Below are 11,501 nucleotides of genomic sequence, written 5' to 3'. Positions count from 1 at the left end.
CTAAACATTTAGTTTGAAGGTCTCCAGCTCAGAGCAAATGTATGGCCTTTTTCAAAGGGAATGGAGGATTTCTCCACATATCAGGATTACAAGTGTGCAGACTGAACATCTAACTCGTCTGTTGTTTGAATGTTGTCACTGTTTTGTGTGACTCTGTTTGGACAAATCTCAAATGACACCCTATTCCATTTAAGGTGCACTGTGTTGGTTTGACCAAGTTGAGACGAAGGCTTTTGTCTCATGTAGTCCCACATGGATACACAGCCACTGTCCTCACCAACACCTTCACTGTCACCGCTCACTGCCTTCTAAAACTGTGATCAACAATCAACAGCTTGTTGATAGTCTCCAAGACAAAATGATGCATTACTACTGGCATGTCTTCACATGTAGTTGCACTGAGAGTCTTGTTAAATAATGAAAGCACCTATGTCTTATCCCTTGTTACCATAGAACTGAGGAATATCACCATAATAAACTGAAAACTTTGTTCAAGTCTAATCTTGAGTTTTCTTTTGATTGGCAGGGGTTTAAAATACTGTACACCAGCATAGGATTTAAAAAAAATAAGAGGCAAACACAAGGAAGAAACATCTGGTAAAACGTATTTGATAAAACAACAAACCCTATGAAAATCAGGGTTGGGAAACTAAAAATCCACAACCTCACACGTATAGACAGTCAACATTTGAATGGTTTACAGAGATTTACACATTTAAGTATTCACAAAACCAGAGCCAGAAAAGTGTATATTGTACCAATAACAATGCACATAAATCAAGTGCTTTTGGAGTATATGGGAGAAAGCGAAAATACTCTTATGTAAATTCATGGGGTGCTTTTTTCAGGCACTGGAAGATGCTTCGGATGTTAGACTCTGCTACCAGAGCAGGAGAAAGATCTGTGATAAAGCTAATGTAATATAGTGTAAAACAAAGATCTATCTGTATTTACCCTTTTATTTTATTTACATTTTTTCACTGTCTCTATGCACATTCTACACACTCACTCACAGACACTCACACTGACACTACAACACACTCACACACACACTTTATTTGCTCACACACACAACACACATTCATACTGACCATACACACACACACACACACACACACACACACACACACACACACACACACACACACACACACACACACACACACACACACACACACACACACACACACACACACACACACACACACACACACACACACACACACACACACACACACACACACACACATTCATACTGACCATACAGACACACACACACACACGCTGCTGCTACTCTGTTTATCATATATCCTGATGCCTAGTTACCTTACCCTTATACATATCTAACCTTCAGTGGAGGCTACTGAGAGGAGGATGGCTCATAATAATGGCTGGAATGGAGTTAATGGAATGGTATCAAATGTGATTTCCATGTGGTTTGATACCATTCCATTGACTCCATTCCAGACATTAACGTGAGGCATCCTCCCCCCCAGCAGCCTCCATTGCTAACCTACCACTCCAGTATCCCTGCACAATGTAAATATGATATTGGCACTGACCCTGGAACTGACACTGCATATGGTTTACTTACTTTCTCGTGTTCTTCTATTTATTGTGTTTTTGTTCTACTTTACTTTTTTTAAATGTATTTTTATAGTACTTTTGCATTGTTGGGAAAGAGCAAGCAGGAAATGCATTTCACTGTGTTAGTGAGAATAAAAGCTCTCACGTCATTGAAGTGGCACCAAATATACCACTAGAGTGCTCTGCTGACCTGGCTCAGACTTCTATGGCAATGATGATGAAATGAGCTCCTGTGAAGATAATAAAAAGTGCCGGAGTAGCTTTATACTTTCCTTCCTTTCTGCAGGCGATAGGAACTGACAGGTTAGGTGTACTAGCATTCTGCAGATACATCCAGTTGTTTCTCTTCAAAGGCAACTACTCTAAGCAGGGGCGCATCATGATACAATGATGCAATGTCTTTTTTTGAACAATGCATTTTCCAATCATCCCTGATTGAAGAGGGGATGGTTAAAGAATAGTTAATAGTCAATATTCATTGGACAAAACCTAGTAAACAATACTGTGCATTCAAAGGTTAAATAGATATGTTACCAAAATGCATATTAAGTTTAGAATTATTAGAGCTATTAGAAATGACAAAATAGTTCTAGCCTTGAAAAAGAGTGGGAAAAATAGTGAGTAGGAGAGCCATACATTCTGTAGTACACTTGATCACAGCAAACATGGACCACAGCAGTCCAAACATAGCAGAGGGTAATAGGGCAATGTGTCCACTAAATGACAGTAAAGGGACCACTAAGACCCTACAGGAATGGTCAGTGCTTGACTTGGGATGGAAGAAGTGCAAGAGCTGTGATGATGTGCAGGAGCTGTGATGATGTTTTGATATGTGATATTTTAGTGACAAAAAAATTGCTAAAAATATGAAATAAAAAAATTATAGCTAACATGGGATAGTTAATCTGGACATTTCTGACAAGTTATAAATAGCTCTCTAAGGTATGCAATGACTAACATGACTCATGATGAGGAACTGATTATGCACTACCCAATTTAGAAATGTCACCTTTCTACTATTACAATTTTCAAGAGTAAGTTTAAAGCCGGACAGGGTTTTTTTTTTGTGGGGTGGGCCTGCCGACCACCCGCGTCTAGGGGGCGTGCCCCACAGTTTGGTAACCACTGCATTAGATTATGTTCACCAACATTCACAAATTACATTATGCAATAGAGATTTCTGATTATTAATTGTTAATGGTTTATACACATTTTCCATGACTTCTCCATGACTTTCAACCACATTTTCATGACTATTATTATAGCCTACATGAAAAAGTTAGCATTATTGTCACTGGAAAGCTGCTGTGTCCGATCCCATGTAATTACATTAATTGCCCCACCTACCCTGAATGACAGGTTAATTACATTAATTACATTAACAAAAATTATGAAACTAATTCCCTTGACTTTTCGTGACCTTACAAACCCTAATTTGGCACATTTCAATCTGCGCAATCTTGAATAGCCACCTGTCACTGACAGAGTCATAGACTAGCGGCAAATAAATTTGAACAAAGCGGAATCAGGAAATTAATGCCCATTCGCCATTGCTATTCAAAGATGATCCGGCTTTGATCAACTGTTTTGCCTCTGTGTGTGAATCTGGGCCAGTGATAGGCTACTTTGTTTTTATAGAGGAGCTGATAGGCTACGCAATTGCCCCAAAATTTGAAGTGCCGGTAAGGCGTTTCGGACAGCTCAGGCCCAAGTCAAGCACTGGGAATGGTGAGAAATCCAAATATTCATTTAAACCAGGGTACTTAACAGCCTGTAGTTTGTACGTTAAAAAACGTTTAACTGTTTAAGGTGGTCCCCTTTTCTAATTGAGGCCAGAACATAGCTTGTAGGGAGGCAGGGTGGCCGTGGTGTAAGGACTTGTAGTGCCTTGCCATGGAGTAGTCTTCATTGCCTACCCGTATTGCATACTTGTGTTCCGCTTAGCCGTCTTGAAGGTGTCTCTTGTCCGTCCAGTGTAAAACACCTTGCACTGTGAACATTCCAATCTGTAGATGACATGGTTGTTTTACAGTTAATGCTTGACTTGATACTCTGTGTTAGCGGTGTCAACTACAGCCGGCCCGCTCATTAGGCAGGATTAGGCGAACGCCATGGCGGCAGATTGATGAGGGCGGCATTTTCTGAGCTAAATTGACCAAGACGCACCTCCAACAACAATACATAAAACCTCACTTAATTCTGCCCAAAAACAATGACAACTTCTCTCAACCAATGACATATGGGCTTTTTAGGTGAGCATGGACGCCGCCCTTTGATAAGCAGTGCCCACTTTGTCAAAGGCAGGGGGCAAAATATTTGAGCTTGTCCATTCCCAGCGTGCCTCTCCGGGGTGCTGTTGGAGAGACGCATCTCTGCAGCACTCCACTAACGTTCTGTCAAAAACATTATCTAACATGAATGATGTAGCGGATGTATGGTAGAAAGAGTACATGGCCTTTTCTGTAGCCTACAGGCTGGAGATAAAATGTATGACAATGTAATGAGCAGTGGCAACCTGTCATTCAGGGTAGGTGGGGCATATATTTTGTCATTAATACATGTCACATATCAGTTTGCAAACAATGTAAATGATTTTTATAATAATTGAGTTAATAAAGCCGCATACAAACATGATTTATTTTTTGCTTTCTTGAGTAATGCAGCTCCAAAATGCAGGTGTGTCAGGCTAGCTCAGTGCTATCTGTGGTGGAGGGGCAGCCAGTGGAAAATACAGAGCGCAGGGGTTGGTCATGTTCTCTAGTTGCGCCGTGATTGGCTCAGTGTTCTATCACTCATGGGGACACTCTGACACAGCAAAATCTACAGGGAGAGCTTGAAAATTAAAGCCCCTTGGGTTTTGCCATAGATTTACATTAGAAGTGCCCATCCAAGAAGGCTCAAGGTCATTGGCCACAGATACAATTACGTCAAATCACGTTATATCTACTATAGCTTTGATTGAACTGTCAACATCATACTTTCAAAATCTTAACTAGCAAGCTAGACATGCAGTTATCTTCATGAAGCAAGTCGACAATCTACTGGCAAATCCTTTTCAATCCTTTTCATATGAAGAGAAATTATAGATAAAACGTATAGGTGCTAATCGGCCATTGGATATAAACATTGCACAACAAGTTGGAAATCGCAAATTTAACAATGAATGGTTTGGAAGGAATCAGTGGTTAACTGCAAGCAAAGCAATTCAGATTCATATTCAGAAAATGTTTATGTCGTCAGAGAGGCAATTCATTTAGCAGCAGTAATAAAAAATGTCACATATAAAAAAAAAAAGCTAAGGATATTTACAAGCAAATAGGCAAATAGGGTAAATAGGGTAAGCCCAGTTTCATAGTGCAAGTGCTAAGCGCAATTAGTCCAACATTTTGTTAAGTTGCAGAATTGCATTCGGAATAAAATCATACTTAGTGCTATATATATATATATATTTTTTTTTTTTTACCTTAGGTAGTCTGTACCTGTGGCCAGAAGCAATCACTAGCCTGATACTCAGTGGAGAGGGTGTGTGTTCCAAGTCTGGGTTTAAGCGTCTCTTTTCCAAGCTTAAAAGGATAAAGATTCACATGCAACACCACAGGCCAGAAAATGTTGAATACATTGGCAATGCTGTCAATCCAGCATGACTTCTGCTGCCTTCAAAACATCTGGAAACTCGGAACTGGGAAATCTCAGACTTCAGTGAGTTCAAGATGACTAGGGACTCCCAGTTCAGACTGGGAAAATACATTTTTAACAGTCATCCAACTCAGATATCCAAGTTGGGAACTCGGTCCTCTTTCTAGAGCTCCGACCTGAAGATCATTGACGTCATGATTCACCCTTGTTTTTTTCCTAGTTCCCAGTTGTCTTGAAAGCACCAGAGAATGCCAGACTTTGATGACAAAGTTTGATAACACAATTTGCCCACAAGAAGGAATGCCACACCACGTGAGTCCAAAAATGTATTGTATGCTGCTGCATAAGTGATGTAATATGCCAGGGAGATTTGTATACTGTAGCTATGAAAGTAACAGTACGTGTATTTTGTGTAGCAAGCTGTTAGTAGCCCATGTGCCTCACCCTAATAATTTGGTCCCTTTCCCCCTCAGAACTTAGTCTACTGTTCTGACTTGGTGGTGCACATATAGCCTATAACCTGTTTTACAGAAATGTCATCATTGAATATTGTATATTGTATTGCTTTCAATGTCTGCTTATATGCCCCCTATATTTATCCTACAGTTCTGACTTGGTGTGCAGGGAGAATACTGTAAGAACTGCCCGTGTTCTGCATTCTGTCGCTGTACATTTCAAAAGTGCTGAACAAATAGTTATATTGAATACGTCCGTCTTAGCGCACTCATTAATGTCTTAATCAAAATTACGGAATGCCTCTTATCCGCTCATCGTTCCCTTATGCCATAGTTTGTACATCTCAATTATCGGTAGAAACCACATTTGTTTAAGCAAGTCAGCCATATCAGCTATGATTTTAAAAAGGCAGTAAATTAAGCTGAATGAACTGTTTCTCTGACAGACAAGGCTCCGCTGATAGCCAGGTGTAGCGGTGGTAAGGATTCACTCCATGGTGCTGAAAGAAAGCTCTGCTGTTGGTACACCTTTATGTAGGCCCTAACAGTTTGTGGGCACCGTTTGTCACCGTTATAATGTAATTAATGTATTGTTTAGTGTTGTGTAGTGGATTTACTGGCATGCCTCAAGATTTACATGCTAAAATCGCCACTGGTAATGAGATGGACACCTTTTACATCATTTAGGTTTCTCCGATCAAATATCTTAACTAAATGGCGCTCAATCAAATAAAAAATTTGCTGTCATGTTAACAAACAACATATCATAAAAACAGGACAGGTCAAAGTAAAATGGACAATATGGAATGGCCAATCACAACTGTTGTCTAGGAGTTTCACCCCATTGTCATGATCAGTGGTTTCAAGTTTGTAGCTGATCATAGCGAAAAAGAAAATTCTTCTGCATTTCCCAATGTGTAAACACATTGCAAATAGTCTCACGATAAAGATGGGTAGCTGATATTCAGAGTTTAAATTGCCAAATTGATTAGTCACAGGAATCAGGACCAATAAAGGCAATGCAATTGCCTGTTTTTATAAACGGTGGGCCTTCCACATGGATGGGCATTCATAAAATTCCATTGCAGGCCGACATAGTAGGCTACACCCCAGTAAGCACGAGCCGACATCTTTTGTACGTCTTTTTTAGTCCTGTCTGGACATCGCTTTTTAGTGTTTTACAAACGGTAGGCTTACCTCATAGATGGGCATTCATACAATGAATCTTCAGACAACCTCAGTAAGCACGGAGTGACGCCGTTCAGACCAAATCTGAACCAATCATGTACGTCTATGTTTGGTTCGGATTTGGTGCACTCCAGACCGGCCTTGATTTCAACGTCCACGGACATAGATTTTGGGTCCGGCTCAAGAAGCGATTCTCCAATTCTGCAGTTTTGACACTGTAGACTTTTTCCTGATCGCAAATTATGCGGACTCTTTCCCTAAAAGATTGATGTGTGCAAACAGCCATTGTCCTTTTTACTAATGTCAATATCTAAAAAATGTATGTTATCCTTGCTGTACTCAATAGTTAGTTTGATGTATTGGTGGAAGGAAATAAGTTCATCTTCTGAGCCAGACCAGAACAGGCAGACATCAATACATCGCCCTTCCACCAACGAACAGCATTAACCCTAACATCAAACAAACTATTATCCGTTAGGATACTAGCTACCGTTGGATAGATGACGAGTACCCACAGAGCACAGATGTCAATTCAACGTCTATTCCATGTTGGTTCAACGTGTGTGCCCAGTGGGTGGTGTCTAGTTTGATGGTCACTGTGGCAGATTCCTATTCTCAGGGGCTTTGCTGCAGTGAGCTGTGTGTTTCCATCTTTGCTCCTGTCTGCAGAGGGACCCAGAACAGAGAGCAAAGGGGGAAGAGAGAGTCGGGATGGGGGTGAGTGGTGATTGTTCTGTTTGAATCCCAGTATTCCCAGTCCTAGTGGACAGCTATTAATAGTCCCACTTCAAATGATCTGCGGCCATGATTATGATAATGCCGTTCATCTGAATATGAAATACTTCAAATATTATTTTCATTTCAGAGACTGCCACCTCCAACCAACTCAGGGGTATAACACTTCGTTAGAGACATATACAGAGAGAGATACAGAATGTGTACAGATCTGTCTATTGTCCTGCTTAGAGTGGATGTGTGTCACAATCTGGCTCATGGTGTGTCTGCGTGTTTCCACGGTTACCAATGGCAGCTATGGGAAAGAAAGGGGGAAAGTGTATCATTAGTTAGTCATTCTTCCCTCAGACTCCATCAGTACATAGCTACAATAGCAGTTATGTGTGTCCCTGCCACACCTAGGATTAGAATGCCATATGATCTTATTTTGAGAGGTAAGTACAGAACAGTGGAACTGGATTTTATGAAATTGACCATGAGCCGTGTATTCAAGGCAGGAGACTGAACCATAAAAGGATCTAGCAACATAACCGACGCGTGTGCAACTATGGGGCAAAACAGACTGGGTTAGCTTGGATTGTTGACCACACGTAAACTATATTTCACCTCCAATGTTTATTGAAAACACAAGTACATTAGCACAATGAGCACTTGATGTTTCTTAAATAGAGCGTTACAGGTGTTGGTTAGCTATCTATCAAATTGTTGCCATATTAGCATAAACACCTGAAAACAAGACATGGTATCAAGAACAAGATATCACTAACATGGCGGCGTCTTGTCATTGTTGCGAGCCATCTGGCCATCCAGAACCACAGCAACACACGACTTTCTGCCCCATTGAAATGCACACATTGTTTTTGTGACATTGTCAGCTAGCACGTCTATACAGAGTCTGAGAAAGTGAGATGTTAATTGTATATGCAGTGAAAGTACTGAGACACAGTCTAGTCAAGGTCTCAGGTTCAATTTAACAGTTCCCTCTACATCTGTATCTGATGACAGTGAGTCACCACACACTCAGCCAAATGACCACTCATGCATTTCTCTCACAGCTCCTTGGTGTGCCTTGGCCTGCAATGATTTGTTCCATTGAAATGCAGTTGCTATGATTCTACAAAACTATGACACAAGTTGAATGTGGGTTAGCTAAGCTGTTTCGACCCGTCCGGTCCAGTGGTCCAGGCTGTCTGGGAAAGACCCATGATGTCCCACTTTCACCGCATTACTGCGATTTAAAAAAACGTACCTGGTGCTCAGCCTTCCTCAAAGCTGTGTGTTGGAGTATTTGTGTGTGTGTGAGAGTGAGTGAGCGAGATAGTGGCGGAGAGATAGCGAAGGTGTACATGTATGTATGTGTGTGTGCTTGCTGGAGGTAACTATGGGACAGGTCAGGAGACAGACAGTGAGGTCACATGGTCCCTGGCTGTTGTCTCTGTTTTCATGTTGGTCCCCTACACAGACACTATGCTGTTTATGAAAGCAAACCTCTCACTCACTGGGACAAAAGATTTCTGGACTAGCAAATAAACAGTAGTTGAGTTTTTTTGGGGGGAAGTTTCCGTGGAGCCCAGGAACAGTGTGTGTGTTCGTGGGTCAGGTTGGTGGAGCAAGGGGTGTTAGCAAGGTCAGGAGATATGGAGAGCAGGACAGCTGCTGAGTCATGGACAAACTAGTGGGGGTAAGTGCAAACAGTACCTGTTTGTGTGTGTGTGTGAGAGAGAGTGATAGATAGAGAAAGAGTGTGTGTGTGCGTACATGTGTGTGTGTGTGTGTGCGCGTGCGTACGCGCGGATCATACTTGAGGGGCTGGTTGGTTGTGCATATCTGTTAACTGGGCAGCCCTTTGATTGTTTTTTTGCACTCTGAAGGCGGTGATGAAGACGGTGTGCACTACGATGATGAAGACGAGGCCTGTAGCCAGGTTCTCCATTAGATTCAGCCTGAAGTGCTTACTCTGGTCATTCAGATTCCACCGCACTGTGGAGAGAACAGGGGACGTTGGTACATGAGCTATACACACACATACATGCATGTGCACTCTCGCTTACTCTCTCTCACACACACACACACACAAAAGTATAATCATGAATGAATGATAGCAGCTAGCCCGGAACTGAAGACAGCCCATAGTAATATACTGCTTTGAACTTGGCTCCCTGTATAAGTTTCCCTACGGCCTGGTCCTCATGTGGCCCGGACTGAACTCTGCCAATTCTCTACTCAGCTCAGAGAAAACATGTGACCAGGATACATTGAGCAGTAGGAACAAAAATAACAGCTTAACTATATTCTTTTACAGTGGGGCATGGTTAATAATGGCGTTTATGAATTGGTGTGTAGTGGATGCAGATGATGGGATCACATGTGCATATGCTTGCATGTGCGTGTGTGTCTGGCAGATCTGCGGAGGCTAAACGGTGTGAGGACCCCTGCCTGTGTCTCTACTGTGTGTGTGTGTGTGTGTGTGTGTCTGGCCCAGCCCAGGGTCATGGTATGTTGAGCATTCACACAATGCACCACCAATCAGAGAGGGGGGCAAGTGGGGTCAGAGGGAAAGAGAATTGTAGATTTTTAAAATACTTTTTAATGGGACAGGAAAGGGGATACCTAGTCAGTTGTACAACTGAATGCATTCAACTAAAATGTGTCTTCTGCATTTAACCCAACCCCTCTGAATCAGAGAGGTGCGGTCGGTTGCCTTAGTCAGTCATTTAGCAGATGCTCATATCCAGAGCTACTTACAGGATCAATTAGCATTAAGTGCCTTGCTCAAGGGCACATTGACAGATTTTTCACCTAGTTGGTTCGGTTCTTCAAACCAGTGACCTTTCGGTTACTGGCCCAACACTCTTAACCACTAGGCTACCTGCTGCCTGTGAGGTAAGCAAGCAACATTATGGGAGAGGGGAGGTGGCAAGAGGTGAGGGCAGGAGGTCACGGGTGAGATTAGGGGAGGAGATAGGGGAGGGGGGAAGAGAGAATGAGAGAGGAGATATGGAGGGTGGAGAAGGGAGAGCGGGGGTTTGGGGAGGGATTAGGGGTGTGGAGGAATGGGAGGGTGGGGGAGGTGTGGTGTGAGCGACAGTCAAAGGGGAGTGGGAGGGGGGATAGAAACAAGCAGAGTGTGATAGCACTCTCGCGTGCACATTTGGCATCTCTGACACATGCATCCCTTTAGGGAGGAGTTCACTAGTGGAAAAGTACAGTATAAATTAAATAAAGTAAAGAAGCCTCGTGACTTGGTGAATGAGTTTTAATGCAGAGAGAATGGTTAAAAACATATGGGTTGGACATCCTACTGATGCATTCCTATTGGACAATGTAAGAGATGAGTTACAGTGCTGTGACCTGGGCTGCACCATCCATTGACTTTCTGGTTTCACAGGAAAATACAATTTAAACCAGAGTGATATGCTGCAGCAATCCTGAGAGCAAACGTGAGGGCAGTGTCTACATGATAGGGCTCCTGAGTGGCACAGTGCAAGAGGAGTCACTACAGTCCCTGGTTCGAATCCAGGCTGTATCACATCCGGCTGTGATTGGGAGTCCCATAGAGCAGCGCAAAATTGGCCCAGTGTCGTCCGGGTTTGGCCGTCATTGTAAATAAGAAGTTGTTCTTAAGAACCAGTGTATCTTTCATTTGCTGTACAACATGTATTTTTTAGTAAAGTTTATGATGAGTTCTTTGATTAGATTAGGTGACTGTCCAAAATATCTCCGGACAATTTTGTGCATTTTGGCTACGTATTCACAGTGTAAAACCAAGATTTGTACCTCTAAATATGCACATTTTCGAACAAAACATACATGTATTGTGTAACATGATGTTATAAGACTGTTATCTGATGAAGTTGGTCAAGGTTAGTGATTAATTTTATATATTTTTGCTGTTTTTTT

This window comes from Salvelinus alpinus, chromosome 28 (genome assembly GCF_045679555.1).
Source record: "Salvelinus alpinus chromosome 28, SLU_Salpinus.1, whole genome shotgun sequence".
NCBI lineage: Eukaryota > Metazoa > Chordata > Actinopteri > Salmoniformes > Salmonidae > Salvelinus > Salvelinus alpinus.
Note: the sequence above shows the minus strand (reverse complement) of the source record.